At 43.8% G+C, this 24,548-nt stretch overlaps 1 pseudogene; it reads left to right on the forward strand.

Annotated features, from left to right (window-relative positions):
- Positions 1–223: 223 nt before the first annotated feature.
- LOC146345134 (gap junction delta-4 protein-like) lies at positions 224–23,676 on the forward strand (annotated as a pseudogene).
- The last annotated feature ends 872 nt before the right edge of the window (positions 23,677–24,548 follow it).

The following is a 24,548-nucleotide window of genomic DNA, read 5'->3' on the forward strand; positions in this document are numbered from 1 at the left end:
GAACAACAACAAAGTAAAGACTGTTCTGGTAAACTTCATGAGAAAGATTAATTCCTCTCTGCAGCGTTGTGTAACTTTGCTTTGTTACTCCTCCATCTGGCCAGCTTTTAAATATTAATTCCCAAAGGTTTTTTGTCTTCATCTGGATTGTTGTGGTTGTTGAAAACACTGGGTTTCTCCTCATGCCTTCAAGAAGTGGAGAACCCTGCAACCAAGTCCAAACATGAAAAGCTGGGATACAATGTGCTTTCTTTTCATCGCTCTCAGCTATAATGTGACAATTATAGGTGAGTATCTAGCAATATGCATCTTGATTTTTGTTCAAGATTGGCTTCATTCCCAGAAATTGTGTTGTAGTTTTGTTTTATTTTTCCTGTTTCCAGCTTCCTTAAAGACATTTTGCAGGTTAAATGAGCATGCTGATTCTTATGGAGGTTTGAGTATTTTTTTATCCCAAGGACAGAGGGGTTTTGTGTGTCTATTTTAGTAATAGTCGAGTAATACTAGTAAGACTCAAGTAATGCAAGTAATAAATCAAACAGTATAAATTACAGGTGAAGACTGTAAGTACACTTCTTGAAGTTACTTGAGGGGCATTTGCTGCTCCTAGTTATTGCTTCTTTCAACAGTTTGCTTGTCCAGCATAGTTTAAAATGCCTTTTGGTGGTAACCACAAGTTTGGATTTTTCACGATTTAGAATAGCTATTCTGACGGATTACCCCATATGATTTATGGAGGAAATAGCTAACATGTGCTTATATCTCTTTGGCTAGATTTTATCCTAATTTTGTACTGGTCCAAGAACATGACAAACGTCAATCCTCTTCTGTCAAATGCAGCTGAGTGAGAGTAGTTACAGTCGATGTTCCTACCCACATTGTATACAGCACTTTGGGAGCAAAGAAGTGTACTGAAGGAGGTAATCTCTAAGCTCTTAATACATTCAGCAATCCAAGGGTTTGCTCACCATCTCTAGGGTGGAGGTCACTAATGTTCCCAAACGCATGAGGCACTGCTCCAGGAGACAGACTGCAGTTACCATCAAGGGTGAGATACCTCAGCTGGCCTCCCTCCCCCACTGCCTGGAAACCCTTGTAAGGATCCTGGGGTTACTCCAGCTCTGCCTTGGCCCTTTTGCTGATTGGTTTTTGCTTTTGGAGAGGGAGAACAGCTCAGGCGTTAGTTTTGTTGTTGTTGTTAGTATGGACTAGTCATTTGGTTATTGTTTCTTTAAACTTGCATTTTATTGTATTGTTTGAATGTTGTATTTATATACTTTAATGAATGTTGTATGTACATACAATATTTTGTGCACCTTTGGGGGGCTTTTTAGCCAAAAACTGGCACAGAGATAAACTATAACATAACACTGTATTATGAGCCTCCTGTTTGATTTGTGTATTATACAGATTTTTACCCTGCCCTTTTGTCCTAGCAAATGGGACAACATCCCCTGCCCCAAGGTAGGAAACCAAAGAAGGTTAAAACAAGAATAGTACCAAGAATGCCTACCAAAATCTTTGCCTTTCCCTGCCTCCACATGTGCTGCCTTGTGGTGGACAGTTGGGTCTGATGACCATCCATTTTAGGGCTGTGCAGAATGGCCCAGGCCCCATCTACACCGCACCGACTGGGTCTATTGCATCATTGGAGCTGCGCAGCTCCTGCGCTGTGGATGCTCAACGACCTAGATATACAGCGGCTAGTTACTGCACAGTTTTGCTGCGGTGCAGGAGCCCGCCAAGCGCTGTCGCGAGCAATGGCGCCCGGCAAAGAGGGACGCAGGTGCTCACAGTGGCAGCACGAAGCGCCGCTTCCCTCTCCCATCACAGCTGCATCCCTCTCTGCCAAGCAGAGCCCCGGCAGAGAGGGGCACAGTTGCTCACTGCTGCGGTGGCACAAAGCGCTGCTTCCCTCTCCCATCCCCTCTCCCATCGCAACTGCAGGCAGGATGGGAAGCAATTGGGAAGAGAGAGCCGGAAGAGAGGGGAGGAGGAAAAAGGCATCACACTGTCCCTCACCGCCCACTCCACGCCTACCGCAAACCATGCTGTCACCCCGAGGGATGGTTAGACAGCAACCCCCACCACAGTGACGCTGCAGCATCTGAAAAATTTGGAGGAAAACTACACCTTGGAAATCTGCATTTTCCGGGCGGAAACCATGGAAGACTGCGAGGTGGCGACTTCGTCATCTAATTAAAAGGACCTCAATTTGCACCGGCCCTGGAGTAAAAGGCACGTCTAGATGTGCCCCCAGTCTGAAACGTTTTAAAAATTGCGTCCCTCAGTTTTCAGCTGGGGAAGATCATTCACACTTGCTCCACATATCACTTGAGGCAAAATCCAGTCACAATCCAGAAATGAGACATTTTTGCCAGGCTTAAGGCCAGAAACATATTCCGCCAGACATGCTCTTGACCTGATGTTTTCAAACGAGTCTGAGATTGGAAGTCTGTAATAGGGGTCTCTATGATCCCATTGTCATGATTGGACCACTTCCTGGTGAAATTTAGATTGTCACCACTTTGCAGTGGTGGTGGACCCATTAAGATGGTCCACCCCCAGAGACTTACGGAATCCAAAAGATTCCTGAATGCTCTTGGAGAGTTTCCATTTGTCGTGGCTGATAGTCATGGTGTAGCTCTGTTCTCAGAAAGGAATGTTGAGTCAGAATGAGCTATTGACAAAAAGAGTCTGTTCACGTGACATGACAGCGCATTGTGAGTGAAGCTGTGGTGCGTGCATGGCGCATGTGGCATATCCAACAACCCTTGCATAACCCATGGCCTGTTTCAGGATTCCTGAATGCTCTTGAGAAGTTTCCAGTTGTCATGCTGAAGCTCTGTTCTCACTATGGAATGCTGAGTTAGAATCAGCTATTGACACGACTCCTAAGGGCATCTCTACACCAGCCTAAAATCCTGCATTTCAAATGGGGCTTTCTGCTTCCATTTTAAATGCAGGATCATGACTCCCTTTTTCACGTGCTTCCTTTCCCCCCACCCCCTTCCCCCTCCTTCTGCCCGTATCTGAGTCTTCCATTATCTTTCACTGATCTCGCTCCTCTTCTTGCCGCTTTTCCTCTTTTCACGGAGGAAACTGAAGCGGAACACAATGGGGTAATTTGATAGCTCATTATCTGCGATCTATTTAAAAATGGAGCAAAGGGCATTTAGTGCAGGAGATGCCCTGGAGGGTCACGGCAGGGTGATGGTGTCATGTAAAGAGCCCACAAACTTCTGTGCAGAGCAATCTCAATAGCAGGATAAAAGCTCCGTGTGAAGGAGCCCTAAGCGTTCTCTCTGGTACTGTCGAGCCCAGGCCAGCTCCAGGTTGGATGACATCTGTCAGGTTTCCCAATCCCCCCAGTATACATGCTCAGACAATCAGACACCCAAATAAGTGAGATTTCTTTATTGCAGGAAACACCACTGCAAAAGCTTAAAGCTTGCACTCTTCAGAAATCATATAGCTGATGGTCAGTAGCTATAGGCTCTACGTAGTTCTAGAACAGTCTAAAGCTAAACACTACTATTGTGACAGCTCCTCATCAACATCGTTTCCTCGTTGCCATCTTCACAGTGCTGAACACAAGGGAAGGGGCTCTGGATTCCTGGCATACCTAACCCAGGCAATCCTTACATGGGGTTCTAAACCCCAGCCAAGGAATGGGAATGATTCCTAGAATGACCCCTCAGGCAATCAAGGGATAAAATCTTGAAAGACCTAAACAAAACCACCCCCATAGAGCATCCAACTTTGAATATTTTGTTAATAACTCCAGGCTACATGGTCGAGGCCTTGATCAAGATCAAGGGAAGGGTAAACTCAGCCATGCAAGGAGTTCTGTGCCACTGCTTTTGCATTGGTAGCTCCACGCTGCGTTCGTCCAGGCACAGGAAAGTCCAAAAGTCATAGATCAAACCCAGCCTGCCAGTACGCTGAGCTGACGACAAACAAGGACATGCAATCCGCAGCAAATGAGAGCTGAAGTCCCTGAAAAGCCTCATAGTACTTTTCATGGCAAGTCTTTAGCAATCCAGAGTTCCAATTAAGGGAGAGTCCATGTGCAGAGTGCCTCCAAAAGCCCAGGTGATGATGGATCCAAACAGAGAAGGCTTCAGGCAATGAAGACAAGATGTTCCTAGCAAAGGCTCTTCACCTTTGCATCAGCTTAAAAGGGAAGGTGTGACTGTAAGACAACTTGCCCCCCCCCCCGATCCATTGACAGACAAGGGTCTTTCACCTTTCAGCAAGGCCCCTGTCTAAACAGGGTGTCACTGCTCAGCCCTCAGCTCAGCAGTGACGCTTCAACCTGGGCGACCTTTTTGCAACCCCACCCCACCCATCAGGTCCTCAAGGACAGCTTCCAGCCTCCCTGCCTGCCAAGGCAGACCAGCAGGTGGACAGGGAGTTGGGTGACTCCCCTGGCTCTACTTTGGGAACACTGACGGAGATGAGCTCACACAGATTCTGACATTCCAGAGGCTGAATAGGCCGAAGACCTTCCAGGCTACTTCTTCTCAAATCTTAGCTATAACTACAAAGTCCACTGCAGAGCTGAAGCTGGGCCCTGACAACATCTAGAACACAGATGGCATGAATCTTACAGTGACTATCACTGAACAGAGAGAACATTATTGTGTCTACTTTGTGATAGTGGCAGTAGTAAAGCTTTCTTATTCCTCCGCTTCCACTGCATCAAACAGCTGTCCTGCACAGCTTTTCTGGGTGGCTGATTGGCTATTAAAATCTGGTCATACCAGGGTAGGAATGGAACCTTTGGTGGCCTGGTGTGTCAAATCTGAGGATAAAATTTTGAGGATAAAATCGCTCCAGAGGTGGTTGGTACTCACTTTGGCTGGTAGGGAAGAGCGTGGGCCATCAGAGATAGAGCCAAAGCATCACCATCTTTTTCTTCAAGACATGATCCTCCTCCTCCTCATGTCATCCTCACAACAACCCTGTGAGGTAGGTTAGGCTGAGAATCAGTGACTGGCCCAAAATCACCCGTTCAGTTTACATGGTCAAACAGGGACTAGAACCCAGGTATCCTGAGTCCCAGTCCAAAACCCCAACCACTACACCACAGTGGTGTATTTATTATGAACTTTTATATACTGTTTTATCTGCTGAAAAGCAACCAAGGTGTTGTACAACAATTTTAAACAATAAAAACTAGACCATTAAAAACAGTTAAAGCATTAGAACTACCCATGTTAAAAGATTAAATTGAAAAGATGCATCTTTACACCCTTTCTAAAGGCTAAGAGACTGAGGTGCAATCGTAGTTCTGGAGCTCGTTCCATAGTTTGGGAGCAACACAGGAGAAAGACCTTTAAATGTACTCCAAAGAATCCAGCTGGATTTTGTAGGCATGAGAGCTGTTGAAAAGAACTCAGCTGTGCATTTCTCAGGCATGAGAGCTGTTGCACTGGGGCTTACTCTTGAATAGACTTGCTTAGAACTGAGCTGTGTTTTGTATCATTAGTGGGAAAATATTCAGCTTAGTAACAAATTACATCTGGCCTTACCACTTTCTTTCTCTGTCCTTGGCTGTTCCCTATGGCTTTAGCTGCACCCACTGCTAGAATGAAGCCTAAGAAACCTTGCATTTTGGACAGACAATTATGCATTTTTGAGGTAATTGGGAAATTAACTTTTTTTAGGCTTGAGATTTCCAGATTTCTTAAATGTGCTTTGCTAGTCCAACAGAGACAAAGGATATTACTTGCTTTGTTGTACTTTGGTATCATTATGTGGCTCTTTCCTCTTGCATTGTTTCCATCAGACAAGCATTGGGGACTGCACTTATGGTAACAAAATGGAAGTAAAATTAGGTAAGGAGGTAACGTCACACTCCATAACGTAACAAGTTATTTTGTTCTGGTGCAGGCAAAATGTTTCCCCCTGCGTATATTGAATATGTGCATGCCCAGAATCACATTACAGATTTGGAATGGACTAAAAGGGTAGATCTAGACCACCACCTGCCCAAAGGCATTACTGGGCACCCTCAACACCCCCCCCCCCACATAAGCCTATGTATTCTGGACCACCATGTATCACAACCATTCTTGTTATTATATGCAGAGTCAATAATGTGTTTGGTATATTAATGTATTTAAGGATGGGCCACTAGCAGCCCTAAAAGGCTTCTTATCCAGACCCCAGAATAACCCCAGATCTCATCACAGCACTGTCTCCCATGTGATCCAAGACATGTGAAGGTTCTTTAGCATCCTCCTCCCCAGTGTGAACAGCACAGAGATTTGTGAGTGCCACTTGTTCCCACTTGCTTCCTTGACAAGCAGAGAGCCAGTCAGCAAGGAGGTAGCGGCATCTATCACTCTTCCTTCTCACCACCGCCGTTGTCTGGGCCAGGGCGAGAGACAGGTGAACAAACAGATTGCAATGGTGAGGAGGAGGAGCAAGGCCAGGCGGGCTCCTGCTGGGTTGTGGGCCCTGGACTGTTGCCCTACCATGCCTACCCTTAACACCAGCCCTGGCCAAGAGACAACTGAAGACTCTTCAGCATCCTCCTCCCCAGTGTGAACAGCTACAGGGCCTTTGTGAGCCAACTCCCCTTGCTATGCATACCACCTATTTGTTGCCGTATGCAAGGCAAAACACAGAAAAGGGGAACGATCAGTTGAGGTGTGGAAGGGTAGAGCTCTACCAAAGCTCTCTGTTAAAGTTCTCATAGTTAAGTGCTCTTTGCTTGCATCTTGGCAGCTGCATGAGTGAGTCAGTGGGGAAAGCTGAATGCTTACCAGACTTTGGGTAGAAATATTGTTCCTTTTAAAAGTCAATGAGCAACCAGTCTTGTAAAGACACAGGCGTTTTATGTTTGATATGATTCATTTTACTGATGATGGCTCCACTTTTGTTCTTCCTTTCCAGGGAAGATCTGGTTAACTCTTGTGATCTTGCTGAGACTGATCGTGATACTCTTAGCAGCGTACCCTCTCTACCAAGATGAGGAGTTAGAATTCATCTGTGGAAGTAGTCAACCAGGATGCACCACCAATTGCTATGACAGTTTTGCTCCAGTGTCCCACTCTCGATTCTGGCTCATTGAGACCATGTCAACCCTCCTACCTTATGCTGTGTTTAATGCCTGTGTCTTTCACAATGTGATCAGGCAGGTTGTGAAGGCATATTTCTTGCCTGAGCATAGGTACAAAGAAATCAATCCTTTGTCAGGCCACAAAGCTACAAATAACCCCCCAAAAATGCATCAAGAAGGAGAATTGCCTGCGGGCCAAATGAAATGGATATTCCTGATTTTTCAAGGGCCTATGCAGTTCAGCTTCTTCTAAGAATATTGACAGAGGTTGGTTTTGTAGCTGGCGATTATTGTATCTTTGGATTCTTTATTCCAAAAAATTATAGGTGTTCCGATTTCCCTTGTCCACATCTGGTTGACTGCTTCATCTCCAGGCCCTCTGAAAAGTCCATCATGGTGGTTTTCATGTGGAGACTCAGTGGCTTCTCCTTTCTCCTTAGCCTCATAGATCTGGTCTTTGCCTTCTGAACCAACACTGTAAGAAATCGCAGAAAACATCTCCTTTTGGAAAAGTTTGAGCTTGATGAGAAATGAAGTATTGACTTGCACCAAGGTGACAAGCCAGATGCAGATTTGCTCAGTCATGGGATTATCTTTGGTTTGGCTGTGAGGTTAAGGAAAGCCGTAATGAAGCATGGGGTGTTGAAAAAGCTCATGCATTCTATAGTTATTGCTAATGACATTTTTAGTGGAAACAGCCACATAGCCACATATTCAAGTCAGTTCCTGAATACAAAATATCATTCTACAGAAGAAGCTGGATCAACTTTTTAATTCCGGGAACCTACTAATCTAGTGTATTGCACTTGGACCCAGGAGATGCTTATTCTATACAGGAACACAGACTATCTGAAGGAAAGTTGGTTACTTCAGCTCTTATCAGGTGTTCTTTACTCATGCAGTTCTGGAAGAATGATCTGGAGACTGTGCTCTAAAGAGGTGGGCAGGTGATTTAGAACCCTGAGCGACTGGGGCTCTAAATCGCACAGGAAGCGGGGCTCTAAATCACACACGCTCTTCAAATTCCCCTCCCCCCATATCTGTAGATGGTGAAGGGTGGGGCTTTTATTTACAACTTTTGACCAATTTAAAACTAACTGCATGACAGTAGCTTAGAAAAGGAAACCTACCACACGTGCTTATAACCAGTTAGCATAACTCATTAAACATTAACATGTTTAATTAAAACATTAAAATGTACAAGATGTATAGTGACATACATTCATTTCAGATATGTCTTGACAGTCAAAATTTTGGATTTCTTGGATCTTGAATCATTTATGTATCAGAAAACTGCCTTTATCACTAAAAACATTTTTTCCAATATATTGTTAATGTGCTTTTGTTTAACTGCAATTTGTTAAAATTATAATTGCACTATTTTATTATCCTACTGTTTACATCTAACTTGACAAGAATTATATTAACATATACACTATTATCATTAAAGTTAACTGCTGGCTGGGGAATGCTGAGAGTCATAGGACTTTTTTTCTGTCTAAACATGCATAGGATTGCGCCTTAAGAGGTTTTTTTTATGAAATACTTACTTATTGTCGGAATATCTATAACTATATACAGTTAACCTAACTAATTAACTGGCTTATTAAAAGAGTTTTATGAAATACTTCCTTAACTTTTATTCAGAATATCAATAAAGCTATTTAGGGAGCAATCCTACCAGGATAGGCAGCTGCCCCTGAACTTGGAGGCAACTGTCTATCCAATGCAAGGCAGTCAGAGCATGGAGGGGATCTTCTCCTCCACTCTCTGGCTGCCCTGCATTTGTGGCTAGATGGCCAATTTCATCTGTCTAGCTGCTGGACCTCAGAGCGGGTGTGGGGGAAGGCTGGATGATGCATGGGAAGCATCGTACCAGCACTTCTGCACTCCCTGCCCCTGGGAATGCCCCCTTTTGCCCTGCCTCACACTGCTCTTATGAGCCCGAAGCCCAGGGACGTTCCGTGCCACCTACGAGGCGGTGGGGGCAGGGAGGCAGTTCTCCAGGAACCAACCTTGGAGCGCTGGCTCTGAGGTTGGTGTCTGGAAACTGACCAATCCTATGGCTGTCTAGCCACTGTCTAGCAGTCATAGGATTGTGCTCTTAAAGGAGTAAGACTGCGGAGGGAACAATCCTACAGCCGCTAGTCAGTGGCAAGACGGCCATAGGATATGTGTTTTTCCAGGAACCGACCTTCCCGCCTTCCACGCTGCCTTGCAGGCAGCATGGAACAGCCCCGTGCTCCGAAGAGGAGTGTGGAGTGGCCAAAACGGGGCATTCCGGGGGGTGTTCTGGGGCGGGGAAGGCAGAAATACCAGTACGACACATCCTATGTGCCATCCGGCAGCCTTCTCCCCCACTCCGCTTTCCCATGGCTAGACAGCCAAAAGTGGCTGTCTAGCTGCAAATGCAGGGCAGGAGACGCATGGAGGGAATGATCCCCTCCGTGCTTCTCCTGCCCTGCATTGGATAGGAGGTTGTCTCCGAGTTCGGAGGTGGACACCTTTCCCAATAGGATTGTGCATTAATCAATTCATATATTAATCAATTTGAATTTATTTATACATTAATCAATTTGAATTGGATTGATACATTAATCAATTTGAATTTATTCAAAATTCAAAATCTAGTTGGATAACTAGAGTATAGTGAAACTAGTGCCAGCTCAAGGATAATCAGGACTATTGGGTAAGACACCAGTCATGGGCGTCCTCCCTTAACGACTCTACCTTCTCACCACTGTTGTCACCAGCTGCTATTGCTCCTCATTCTCTTTCTCATCATTGCTACCATGAGCAATATTTGCCGCAGAAGCCTTTGCAGCTTGCTAAACTTCTGCACCAACCCGCATAACTGGCTGCCTTGCAAATATTTATCTGAAATAGAGCTATTGGCTCATGTTTCTCTCCTAAATCATTACACTCCCCTAAGATACCGTCCTCATAGAGAAGCAAATGGAATATGGAGATATGTTCCTGTATTAAGTTTGGAAAAGTTTGTTGCTAACAAGGCATGCTAAGAGAAGCATTCATGCTGACCGGTGTAACTACTCACTGACCTCTGAGCCTGTTATTATTAAAGGAACATGGGAACACCAAGGAAAGTTTAAACTCAGGAAAAGCAAGGGAGGAAAAAAGTACATTAGATAAGAAGGAGGGATAAGTGCTTACTGGACTACTGTCAATATGTTTTGCTTTTGAAGCAAACCCAATAAAATATTGTGAGAAGTAAAGAGAACGAAGAAACACTTCAAATTGAAATATTAGCCGGAGGCAGGGGGAAGCAAGGAGCATCCTCTTTGGAGACTTAAGGGAAGTGCATCTCAGTCCTGCTGAGAAAAATATGAAGTAAATATATTACTCTCCAAATCATAGCTGGGAACTTTAGAAAATATAACAACTAATTGTTAGAGAAATTCTATTTTGTGGGAAACATAAATATCAGCCCTCATTGGTGGCAATGGAACTGGTCCTCATTGACTTCTCTGCTTCTTTTTACTCCAGCTCAGAAATGTCATTGGCTAAGATGTTTTAATCTTTAGAATGCAATGCGCCTGGAACTAAACTTAAACAGCATTTGAAATGTGTTTTGTCTGTTACAATGATGAATTGGTATGTTCTGCGTTCTTATATCAAAGGTGAAACATGTAGAAACTGCTTAAGATTTTAAAGTGAAAGATGAAAAGACATGCCTGATCTCAGAGTCCTCTATTTAAAAAATCTGTGTGTTAATACAGGAATTTGGTGCAGTTACAGTTTCAATGGTGGACATTGTTCTTGGGAGATGGTGGCGATACGTTATCCACTGATCCACGATCCGGCTAAATACAGAAAATCCATATCATAAAATCCTGAAGACAAGGACAATCTGTCACACTACCGCTTGCTTGCTTGACAAGGAGAGACTCAGAGAGCTCGTAGGAAGTGGTGTCTACTGCTTTTCACCACCTCCGTTGTCTGGGCCAGAGTGAGAGGCTGGCATAAAGGACAGGCAGGTCTGGGGGTGCCCTGTTGGGTTGTGGGCTCTCAGCAGGTGCCCAACCATGTCTCTGCTTTGATGAGCACGGGATTCATCAAAACACCAGCTGCTGATTTCACTCGCATCTTATGGTGAAGCTCAGTGATCTCCTGACTCTGGAACATTATAAAAAAAAAAATTCTGAACGCTGCCCTACCAACAGGTCAAATGATTTTGGTGGCAAATGGTTACCTTATTATTATTGTATGTTTACTCCGACAAAGAGGTAACTGTGAGATTTTCTTCCTCAGGTGGCAATATCATTTGAGCAGCTTTAGATATTATGCTTGACTTGAGGGTGATGGATGTCATTTGTTGTTCTGCCTCAGGCAGCAAAATGCTGCTGGTTGCCTTGATTTCTAAAAGATTAATCCTATAACACTGAAAGTCACCATTTGCCTCAGGAATAGACTGAGGCGACTCTATGATGAGGCAGAGTGAGGCACCTGCTTTGGGCAGCAGTTTTCGGGTGTCATAAAGAGGCAGCAAATTGTTCATTTTATTTTTTATTTTATTTCCAAAAAAAGGTGCTTGTGGGTTTTTCTACCTTGGGAGAAAAATTACTTGGCCCTCTTTGGGTGTTATGGAGCCAGATTTCAGAGGGAGTACCATTTTCTGTTCCACCTCAGGGAATAAAATGCTCTGGGAATGGAATGATAAATAGAGGAACTGCTGGACCAGGGGGATCTCCACGGCGACGGGTTCAGTTCACTCTCCACTTTGCTGTGCCTTTTACTGGAGTAGTATCTGCTCCATCTGGGGACACATGGGGCTTGAATGAAAACCCAGATTATCCCAAAGTTAGCTTGGGTCTCTCAGCAGGTCACACTACGGTTTACTGCAACTTGTTTGGGTAGCTACTGGGTGGAGTCTCATCCATGTCATCATTTAGAGAGCCTGTTCCCTCCCTCCCTCTCTCAACTTGTTTCACCCCTTCTGCTTTCTCTGGCCAGTGTGTGTGTGAGCGCCCCCCAACCTCCACATCCTATGTCCGACCCTCCCCACCCTATTTTGAAAAAAATATTTTTCCTCTAAAATTGCAATAGCGCAATAGCAGCAGGACTAAATGCGCAGATCCATTGATTTCATTTTACTTCGGGTGCTGGAACCATCAGGTGGAGTAGTTCTTTGCTGGGGGACGTTGCCATTTCCCCTTGTTTCCCCAGTGGAAGTAGTTTTTCCCATTCCAGTTGAGAAAATCCCCAGGAGCATAGGAGCAACCCCTTACATTACCGCAGTAGTGGGGACACTCAATCACTTTAGCCTGCTTTCAATCTTTAACTTATCCCCCCCCCCTTCAGTGCATATTTACTCAGAAATAAGAAATAAATCTTGCTCTCCTGCAGTGAAAGGGTTAAAGGCTAACTGTAGTAACTTGCCCTAAAGCTCTCTTTCACTTCTCCAAGGTTCTCTTAGATGTCTATTGCAAGGTTGTGCTTCTTTGATGTTCTGTAGTTCTCTGTTATGTAAAACCCCTTCTCTGCCTTATTGCTTTATCGCAGTAACTTCTCATTGCGAGCAAGGGGAAGGAGAAAGGGGGGGAGAATAGGCCTCACTCATTGGTCTCCCCACCTTTTTTTATGTCCACCCACCCCATACCCCACTTGTAAATAACCCCACTCCCCCCAGGCGGCTATGGTTGGTGAAACTGGAGCTCTTACTTCTGGTTCACAATGTAGTGGCAATGCACAATTTCAACGTTGCACTTTTACTGTGCTGAGCAGAGCACACCTGTACCTTTGGGGGGAAAGCCACCAGAGGTTAGTGGTAGGCAAGGCAAAGTAAATACCATGAGGTAGTTCAGAACTCCTGAAGGCATAGCTGCAAAATGGCGGAAACATCGCCAAAATGGTGGAAACGTCTTAAAATATCTCTTAAGATTGTAAGATATCTACCTTTTGCTCCCCTTACACAACAAATGCTTATTATTATTCTCTACTTCTTATCTTAGTGGTATATCATACATTGAGTTCACAGACATTATCTCATTTCTCTCCTAATCTTTAACAACAACAACAACAACAAAAAGAGAACCAACCATCTCAAAGTTCAAAATCCACATACATAGATATCATTTTTCTCTATTTCTTGTACAAATTCTATAAAAGGTTTGCAATCTAACATAAATGTAGTTGTTGATCCTTCTTTAATTATAATAGTAAGTTTTGCCATCTCTGCCAGTTCCATCATTTTCATGATTCACTCGCTCACAGTTGGTAATGTTTCATTCTTGCACTTTTGTGCATACAGTAACCTTGCAGCCATTGTCATGTCGAGAAAGAGAGGGTTCCCCCCTTCTCTTTTACGTGTTTATCTGATAATCCCAATAAAAAGTTTCTGGCTTTAATTCTATAGTAGTCTTTAATATTCTTTGAGCTAAAGACTGTATTCATTTCCAAAATCTTTTAGCTTTTTTACAAGTCCACCATAAATGATAAAACGTTCCATCTTGATCTTCACATTTCCAACATTTTCCAGAATGTTCCCTATACATTTTAGACAGTTTAAACGGTGGCATATACCATCTATACATCATCTTATAAAAATTCTCTTTAAGACTTGTACATAAAGTAAATTTTAGATATTTTCCTCACATACATTCCCACTCTTCCATTGATATATTATGACCAACATTTTGTGCCCATTTTATCATACAGTCTTTTACTTGTTCATCCTCTGTCTCATACCTTAACAGTAATTTATATGGTTTAGCAATAACATGTTCATCATTTGTACATAGTGCTATTTCAAACTCAGATTCTGTTTGTTCAAATCCACCATTTTTCTCATCTATTTTAAACCTTTCTTTAATTTGCGAATATGAAAACCACTGGCAGACATGACCTTCTTCCAATAAGTTTTCCCTTGATTTTAACGTATATTCCCCTTGTGACAATTCCAGTAAATCATTATATCTTATCATTTATGCATGCTGTCAAATTCTCTTCTGTGCATTGCTTCTTGTGAAGATATCCAACATGGTGTTTTTTTGATAAAACCTTAATTTATATTTATTCCAAATTCTTAATACAACCCATCTTATATAATAATTATTAAAATCTACATTCACGTTTTATCATACCACAAATAACCATGCCACCCACATCTCAATTCATGTCCTTCTAGTTCTAAAAGTCTTCTATTTTTCAACGTCACCCATTCCTTCATCCACATCAATCAGGAGGCAGAAAAATAGGTTTTAAAATCTGGTAATCCCAAGCCACCTCTTTCCTTTGCATCTTGTAAAATTTTTATTTTAACTCTTGGCTTTTTTGCTTGCCATATAAACTTCGTTATATCTCTCTGCCACTGCTTAAAAGGGAAATCCAATGTAATAATGGCTATCACTTGAAACAAAAATAACATTGTAGGTAATACATTCATTTTAATTGTTGCAATTCTTCCCAAAAGTGACAGTTGTAATTTCCCCCATTTTAATAGGTCTTGTTAAATTTCATTCCACACTTTAACATAGTTATTTTGAAAAAGCATACAATTCATATTTGTCAAAAAGACTCCCAAATATTTTATTTTCTTTTCAGTTTGGAAGCTAGTCTTAACCATCAACTTTTTTTTTCTTGAACAATCATATTCTTTGTTAACATTTTTGTTTTCTGTTTATTAACTTTGAACCCTGCCACTGCTCCAAATTTTTCTTTATTCTTTTTAAAGATAAAAATAACGGATATTCTTGTACACTGCTATGTTTTGCAACCCTGCACAAGCTAAACAACTTGGGAACACTGCAGGCTGTAGGGCTGCCTAACCAGGGAGTGGGGCAACTGAGACAATTTGCCACAGGGCTCCACAAAGCAAGGGCCCCCCTGGATCAGTTCCTTTGTGTACCATTAGCCCCTGCCCTGCCCCTGCCCCATTGCTCACCAGAATTCTCGGTCTTTTGTTTAAAGTTTTAATAGAAAGAGGACATGGTATATTACAGTGTAAGATGATACTGAATCTCAGCATGTCATCGTGAAATCATCTATCATTCTGATTGTTCCCAGGGCAAGGAAGAGCTGTAGGCGAGAATTCTCAGTTGCAGTCTGTGCACGCAAGACTTCTTGCCTGTGGCCTCCAATCTTTGTACACATATGCATGGGTCCTTGTAGGGGGCAGCAGCAGGGCCCCCTACATCACACCTGCAAGAGGCCCCATAAACCTCGGTGGCCCTGCAGAGCTGACCACAGGGTGGGGCAGGGCACCAAAGGCACTCCTCTCCCAGTGCATTATTTATCCTAGGGCCAGCCTGGGCACTGTTTTATAGCTTGATGACCCTGAATATTAATATGATGTTTCATCCAATTTGTTCAACTCAGGTCAAAGCCCTCCTTGACGGAACACATCAGAACAGGGCCTGCTGATGCGAGACTACGCACGGCAGTTTGTGTGTTACTTTTGATTATATGTGTTATCATGTATGTATCAGCGTTTATGTATCCATATTATGTATCAGATTTTAGTTGAATGGGTTCCCAGAATGTGAGTGTTGACAGGTTCCAGTAAGGCCGTGAGCTATGAAGTATTGGAGGTCTCAGAAATCATGCCATAAGAACTTCTGAAAACTGGGTGAAGAGGCCCTTACAGAGTGAGGGTGGCGATTGCTGTGTCAGCAGTTACAGTATCCTGTAGAAAAACAGCTTGAAATAGCCACTGTAACCTTCTGTGGAATAACAAGTAGACGTGTGATCAGCTTGCCCCGGAATATTGTACCCTCTGCAGTAGGATAGCCTCTTGACTTGTGAGTTGAAGGCTAAATGTCTGTGAGGTAATACAGTGACTTATGGACAAAGGTCAATGGCCAACACAATGACTGTGGACTAATAGCTATAAAAGTGGGCCTAGGAATAACCCAAATAGGTGCTCTCAGGACATCAGAGCAAAGTCTCACTGACTGAGGTTGGCCTCCCATTGTAGTGAGAAGGGAATATGACTGGCTAGGGACCAAATTCTATTTATATGATATCTGATATCTGTGATTTGAAGTACATATTCTGCATATACTATTGGTGTAATGAATAAAGCAATGTAAGTTTGGAAGAGCTCTTGTGTGAGCCTCATTACTCCAACTCTTTTTAGATCCCAGGTCTGACTGGGATTGATGACTCTATGGGCTTCTTCACATGGAGCTTTCGTCCTGCTATTGAGATTGGTCACTCACGGAAGTTTGCAGTTCCTTTAGATGACATTGTCAACCTCCAGGGCATCCCCTGCACTAAATGGGTTCCTTGCAAGAGGCAAAAGGCAGGATATAAATGCAATAAATAAATAAATAAATAAATAAGATTTATTTATCTTTATTCCATTTTTTAAAAGATCAGAGATAATGAGCTATTAAATTACAGCACTTGAGTTCCACTTGAGTTCCCGCGTGAAAAAGGAAAACTCACAATAAGAGAAGCTAGACCACAGCACCATCTAGCAGCTGTATAATGAAACATACAGAAAACTCAGATAAGGGCAAAAACGAGGGGGGGGGGAATGAGAGGGAAAGGAAGTGCATGTAAAGGGAGTCCCTTGTGATCCTGCATTTAAAACGGAAGCAGAAAGGCCCATTTTAAATGCGGGATTTTAGGCTGGTGTAGAGATGCTCTATATCAGACAGATTTGGTTACACTCCCTAACTGATAATGAACCAGGTGTTAGTTCAAATCATTCTCAGATTTTGCGATCACTGCCACTCTTTTTAAATTTAAAATGTTTATTATTATTTTTAATACAGAGAAAGGTGGTGCACCTTCTCTTTTTTAAAAATACCACCCTGAATTTCAGAGGAGCAAGACCTCCAGGAAGGAACCCTTTCTTTCATTTTTTCACTGGTGTTGCGAGCATGCATGACTAGCAGACTGAGACTACCGCAGCAGAAGTTCATTCCTGGCCGGCAGTAGGGGTATACGAACCATGCGACTTCCAGTCTGGGGGTGGGGTCCGGGAAGGGGAAATCCGGGCTGCTCAGGGCCCCACAGATTTCCCTAGACCCTTACTGCATCTGCTGGATTTTGTGGGGTGGCTCTCCTCCTGGCCGTGCTGGGACCCTTTTCCCCCACGCTGGCTGTTAAGGAAGCCCTTGACACCCAGCATGGGGAGAAAGGGCCTCAGCTGCACCGACAGCACTGGAGAGCTGCCCCAGGGGAAATCTGACGGACCCGGAGGTGGGTGGGGGTGGTCCTCTGCAGTTTTCACAGGCTGGATTCTTGAGAATCCGGCCTGATTTGAATCCGCAGTGGATTTCTCCTCCATCCCTCACCAATAGCCACAGTGTAGCAACAGCAGAAGCCTCTGGTGAGATGAAGGAAATCAGCACATGCCGCAGCAGAGGTTTTATTTTTAAATAAGATTTTGGTGGAGCAGGGTTGGCGTGGGTAAGGGTGGGGCATTGAACAACATGCACTACTACTGTTCCCAGCCAGCATGGCCACTGATAGTTGCATTCCAACACTTTGGAAAGCTGGCTTAGAGACAGGACATGGTGAGAATAGGCAGTACAGAGCATGGGTTGGAGATGTTCAAACATTTTTTCCCTGCTGCTTTTCTGTGCAACTCCTCTTTTCTGCACCTTTCTCACCACAGGCAAACATGCTTCTGGAATCCCCTAAACAGCAGTGGAATAGGGGAGAGCTTCAGGAGAAAGATGGCTTGTGGTGAAGAGTCAAACACTCTCCTTCTCCCCTGCTGCTTCTCTACGTCTTATTGGCTCTTCCCAAAACACAATTTCTCAACCACAGGAGGAACGATGTAAATGCTGGAATGAGCTAGAATGGCCCCCTTATATTAAAAAAAAAAAGCATGCCAAAAATAGTGGCATATGTTAGAGACACTTGAGAACAATATTTTAGGACTAAAACCCTTGCAATAGTGTATTATTAACCCCATAATGCCCAGAATACATCTGGAACAGAACGCAATGGCCCGGAACAGACACTTCCGAATAAGCCAAATCAACCAAACTCACCAGTCATACATAACTCCATGGAAGGGATGCAATAAACTCCAAAATGGCCACAGAAACCATGTTTTGATAGCCATTCCAGGCCATTGTCTGTATTGCATAAAACAGGCTGGAACGGCAACTTCCAAGTGGGCCAAATCACCTAAACTCACCAGTCACATGGTACCATAAGAGATTCATATAATAAGCTCCAAAACTTCCACAGAAATCATGTTTCAATATCTGTTCCGTGCCATAGTCTGAATTGTGCGAAACAGGCCGGAACGGCAACTTCCAAGTGAGCCAAATCAACCAAACTCACAAGCCACACCCAACTAGATGGGACAGATGTAATAAGCTCAAAAACTTCCACAGAAATCACATTGCTGTCAGGAGTGCCCTAGCAGCCTCTTTCAGTCTACTCCAATAGCCAATTCAAGACACAGACAAAAGGATTCTTTTCAAGGCTTTAATCCTTCTACAACTTAATGACCCTTTCAGATGCTAATCACCAGCAATTAAGCAACGAACAGCAGAGTAGCCTGTGCTCTGGGTTAGGCAGTTGGTCCCTGTTTGAAGGAGAATCACTTGCAGACCCTGAACTTATGGGCTAGGGAGAGTTCCTCCCTCTTTCCCTTAGGTCCATGGGACGCGACCGTTGCTTGTGCGCTAAATGGGCGCTATGCCTCCTTTCCGTGCCCTCCATCGCTTGTCGCTCTCTGAGTCTGCATTGAGCATCTAGCAAGCCCCTCTCCCGCACTCTCTCACTACCAGGGTCAATATCTATCTCAGGAATGCTGGCAGGAGGAATCTCTGCCAGCTGCTGTGCCTGTGAGGGATGAGCGGGCTCCTCTCCCACGGATTGCTGTTCCTCCTCAGAATCAGAACTGCTCTGGGGTTCTATGGGCTCAGTTTCCACCCTGACAGTTACAATATCCGTTCTAGGCCATAGTCCATATTTTGGAAAGCAGGCCGGAATGGCAACTACTGAGTGAGCCAAATCAACCAAACTCACAAGTCACACAGTACCATAAGGGATTGATATAATGAGCTCCAAAACCTCCACAGAAACCACATTTCAATAGCTGTTCTGGGCCATAGTCCGTATTCTGCAAAACAGGCCTGAATGGCAACTTATGAATGGAGCAAATCACCCAAACTCACCAGTCACACCAGACTAGATGGGACAGATATAATAAGCTCCAAAACCTCCACAGAAATCAGGTTTCAATATCCGTTCCAGGCCATAGTCCATATTCTGGAAAACAGGCCCGAACGGCAACTTCTAAGTGGGCCAAATCACCCAAACCCACCAGTCACATAGTACCATAAGGGAATCATGTAATAAGCTCCAAAACCTCCACAGAAATCATGTTTCAATATCCATTCTGGGCCATAGTCCCTATTTGGAAAAACAGGCTGGAACAGCAACTTCCAAGTGAGCCAAATCAACCAAACAAACCAGTCACACAGTATGAGATGAGATTGATATAATAAGCTCCAAAACTTCCACAGAAGCCACATTTCAAAATCTGTTCCGGGCCATAGTCCATACTGCACAAAAGAGGCCGGAACCTCAACTTCCAAGTGAGCCAAATCAACTAAACTCACGAGTCACACAGTACCAGAAGGGATTGATATATTAAGCTCCAAAACTTCCATGGAAACCATGTGTCAGTAGCTGTACTGGGCTGTAGTCTGTATTGTGCAAAACAGTGTGGAACGGCAACTTCCAAGTGAGCAAAATGAGCCACAAATTATTGTGGGGAAATAGCCCAGAATGGCAACTTCTGAGGAAGTGAAATTAACCAAATGCACCACAATCATTTTACTGGATGGAACTGATGGAGTTAATCACAAAACGTCTACAGCAGGGGTCCCCAACCCCCAGTCCGCAGACTGGTCCTGGTCCGTGGCCTGTTAGGAACCGGGCCGCAGTAGGGGTGTGCGAAACCCCCGTACCTTGGGTCCACGGGGGTCTGTGGGGGGGAAGGCGATCTGTCCCTCCCCCGCTGGAATCCTCGCCGGCCCCGGCCGGCTCCACTCCGCAGCGAGTCTGCGGAGCTGCCAGCTGGTGGCGGACTTCCGGCCGCTGGGACGCAAATGGCGTCCGCATAGCCGACGCCATTTTTGTCCGTGTTCTTCAAGTAATAGGCTATGTAAATCTGGAGAAATTTGTTGCTGTGACTACTCTTTCTTTGATATAACCCAGTCTCATCTACCAGCGACATATGCTCATCCTCTGAATATAGAACTCAAGTGGGCAGAGAAAGACAAAAAATCTGGTTGGCAGATCATATATCATCCTACAAAAATGTGTCTTTGCTTAATTTAGAGGAGGAAAGTTGTAATTGTTATAGAACCAACACCTCCAACTACCAGATAATACTGCCTCATGTCCTTGGGGTTCTGTGTCTTCACCTGTTGTACTTCTGTTTTGTCTTTGAATTGTTTTGTTTGGTTTTGGGGTAGTTCATGTGAAGAGCAGATCGATGCTGGAGGCCTGTGCTGTTGGTTTAATTTACAGATCTCTAGTAAAGATTCTTCTGTTAAACTTCACAAGGAAGGTTATTTCCTCTATGCAGAGTTGGGAAACATTGTTTTGTTACTCCTCCTTCTGGCCAGCTTGTAAATATTTTCTCCCCAATATTTTTTGTCATTTCCATTTGGATTGCTGTGGTTTTCGAAAATAGTGGGTTTCCTCTTGTGCCTTCAGGAAGTGGGGATCCCTAGAACCAAGTCCAAACATGAAAAGCTGGGATACAATGTGCTTTCTCTGCATTGCTCTCAGCTGCAATGTGACAATTATAGGTGAGTATCTAGAAATATGCATCTTGATTTTTGTTCATGTTTGGCATCATTCCTGGAAACTGTGGCTGAGTTTTGTTTTTCTTGTTTCTAGGATCCTTTCACTTAAGAACATTGGGGGTGGGGAGGTAAATGAACATGCTGGTTCCTATGGAAGTTTGAGTATTTTTATCTAAAGGAAGGGTTTTGTGCATATATTTTCCAAAAGTGTAATGTAATACATTTGGAGAGAATTATGAACATATTTTGCAATACATGAAACCAGGTAATAGTCAAGGAATATAAATAATAATTTGAACCTTTTAAGTTACAGAAGAAAATGGTAAGGACACTTCTTGAAGTAGCTCGATGGGCATTTGCTGCTCCTAGTTTTTGCTTCTTTTAACAGTTCGCTTGTCCGGCATAGTTTAAAATGCATTTTTATGGTAACAATGCATTTGGATTTCTCACTATTTAAAATAGATTTCTGATGGATTTTCCAATTTGATGTATAGGGGAAATAGCTGCATGTGTTTATAGCTCTTTAGCTAGATTTTCTCCTAATTTTGTACTGGTCCCAAACCTTGGGCCAATCTACATTGCGCCTGCCATCGCAATGAATTCAGTGTCCTGTCGGGTTAAACGCTCTCGCATTAAAACGCGATTATTCAGACTCACCCATTTTCCCCATTGCAGTGCTTCATCAAATGCGCGAGCTCAGTTCACACTCGAGCACTGTGCTGTTCCCTGCTGTTTTCCTGCGCACGCTTGTCTGATCTCGGATGCTAAGCGGGGTCGGCCCCGGTCAGTAGTTGGATCGGTGACCGCCTGGGAATCAGGCTTCCTGCATTGAGCAGGGGGTTGTTCTATCCCTTCAAATGAGACTAAGTTTTACCCCCTCCTATCACCCGCTCCGGATGTGTTTTTTTTTAAAATTAAGGTGTTATCCTTGCAGAATCGGGGCTTCTTCGTGATTTTTTTTTCCCTAATTCAGGCATGATCTTCGAAGATTCGAAGTTGTGAAGCCTTAATTTTAAAAAAAACATCCGGAGCAGGGGATAGGAGGGGGTACAACTTAATCTCATATGAAGGGATAGAATAACCCCCTGCTTAGTGCAGGAAGCCTGATTCCCAGGTGGTCGTCCATCCAACTACTGACCCGGGCCGACCCCGCTTAGCTTCCGAGATCAGACAAGCTTGCGCACATCCAGCCCTTTGCTTGTTGCTGAGGAAACGGGGGCTGCTGAGGAAGCTATGCGATCAGTAGCCGGAAGAAGACATGGTGCCGCCGAGAGCTGTGATTGGACAGGATGGAAATACAAACACTGCTGTATATGGACAGGTGGGGGAGGGGACTACGACTGGATATGGTAGCGAAGGCGGAAAATCAGAGCACATTAAGGGGAAGTACCGGGATATTAGGGTATTGAAAGCGGGAGCACGGAAGTGGGAAATTCCGGTTCCAATTTGAGGTGGGTACTGCGTAGTGTGAAAGGCGGGCGGGGAAACCTCATTGGAAGCGAAAAAAGGTGGTAAGTGTAGATCCAGCCTTAGAATGCAATCCTATGCATGTCTACACAGACGTAAGTCCCACTTAGTTCAATAGTACTTCCTCCCAGGTAAGTGAGCATAGCATTGCAGATGCTTGATCCTCTGGTGGAGGAGGAATAAGCTTGATCCTCTGGTGGAGAAGCAAATAAGAAACACAAACAGAAAAGGCTTCATCTGAGACAAAATAAATCGCAAATCTTTTTTTTTTTTTTTTACATTTTTCTCAGAGGAGTGAAGCACAGTGGATGCTTGCAATTTCAAAAGAAGCAGAGTGGTTAGTTCAAGGAGGGGAAATAATCAGCTTGCCTTTCTGCTGCCACCAGAGAAAGGAGTCCTTCTTGCAGTTTAGGGAAGAACCAGTTAATTCAAGGAAATTAGAAAAAAAAACTAACTTAGGTTTTTGCTGCCACCAAATACACTTGCTTTCCCCCCCAACTTTGTTCTGGAGGGAGTGGAACAAAGGGGCTGCTTGCAGTTTAGGGAAGAAGCAGCAGCTGGGTTAGTTCAAGGAAAGAGGGAAATAATCAGCTTGTGTCACTGGCTTTCTGCTGCCATGAATAAATTTGTTTTTCTTTCTAATTTTTCTCTTGGGGAAGCAGGGAAGGGAATAGCAGAAAGCATCCAACCCACCTAAACTGCCCTCTCTAGGAAGCAAACAAATCAAAACCAATCCAGTTCAGAGTCCAAACTCATCAGCCCTGAAGGGTTGCTTAACTCTGTAACTCAGCAGTGCTGAGCCAAGCCTGGTTGGAGTGATGAAACCACAATCGAACAAGCCAAACAAATGTCAACACAAAGAGGGAGAAGCTACTCCTGAGAGAGAGAGAGAGAGAGAGAGAGAGAGAGAGAGGCTACTCCCTTGGACTGGATGGGTCCAAGAGGTAATTAATACCTCTTTAAGAGAGAAGGTGGTCCCAGCCTCCTTGAAAGAGGCAGATCTGTGACCACTCATTAAGAAAATCTCTTAGAAACCAGGAGACCCAGGGGCAGTGAAGGCGGCAAAAATCCAATATCCTTAGGACTCAGGGGATCCAGGACAGTGAAGATGGCAAAAACACAATATTTCTCTGCCTCTGTTGAGTCCTTCATGTGCTGCCCAGTGGAGATTTCAGGGTTATGTGGATAGTCAGTGGCTTCTCCTTTCTCCTTAGCCTCATAGACCTGGTCTTTGCCTTCTGAACCAACACTGTAAGAAATCGCAGAAATAAGCTCCTGTTGGAAAGGTTCGAGCTTGAGGAGAAATGTAGTCCTGCTCTGCACCAAGGTGACAAGCCAGAAGCCGATTTGTTCAGCCACGGGAATATCTCCATGGCTGACGACTAGGCTAACTGTTTGGCTGGTCGTGAGATTAATGAAAGCCATAATGAAGCATGGGGTGCAGAAAAAGTTCATGCATTGTAAAATTACTGCCAATGGAAATTACTGCCAATGGAAACAATTAGATGTACAGTTTTCAAGTCCATCGACGATATACAAACAAATACTTCCTTTCATTTATAGAAGAGGAGAGAAGAAGATAGAGAAGATTATCATTCTACTGAAGTAGCTAGATCGGTTTTTAATTAAGGGAATTTGCTCATCTAGTGTATACACTTGGCCTCGGGAGATGCTTATTCTACACATTAGCACAAACTATCTAATGGAAAGGGGGGATTATTAAAGCCCTTATCAGGTGTTCTCTTGCATTTTGGGTGGAAAGGTGTGGAGAAGGGAGTGTGCTCTACACAGGTAGGCAGGTGATTTAGGACCCTGCGTGATCAGGCCCCAAACTGCATGGAACGCCTACCCATGTACAGAAGACTCCTCTCTTCAAACTCTGCCCCCCCTCCTGAATTCGTGGATGGTGAATATTTGGGATGCAACTGAGGGTTTATGGTGGTGCGTATTCTGTGTATCTGAGAAAACACATTGGTTATTGAAAAGCAAGTTTCTAGATCCTCATGTGTGCAAGATAAGCTTTAAATCATCATGTTGAACTCAACTAAAATTTGAGAAGTCAAACCGTGGTTGAGATTACCTGAGGCAAAGTAATTGGCAGAATGCCCTTCTGTGTACTTTGTGTAGTAGCAGTAGTTGTATTTACAGTTTTTCACCAATTTAAAATTTACTGCGTGACAGTAGCTTTAAAAAAAGGAAACTTACCACATATGCTTATAACCAGGTATCATAATTCATTCTGTGTACAAGAAATATGT

The sequence above is a fragment of the Heloderma suspectum genome, chromosome 5 (genome assembly GCF_057233095.1).
Source record: "Heloderma suspectum isolate Gila_16-S chromosome 5, 16-S_ref, whole genome shotgun sequence".
In the NCBI taxonomy this organism is placed as follows: Eukaryota; Metazoa; Chordata; class Lepidosauria; order Squamata; family Helodermatidae; genus Heloderma; species Heloderma suspectum.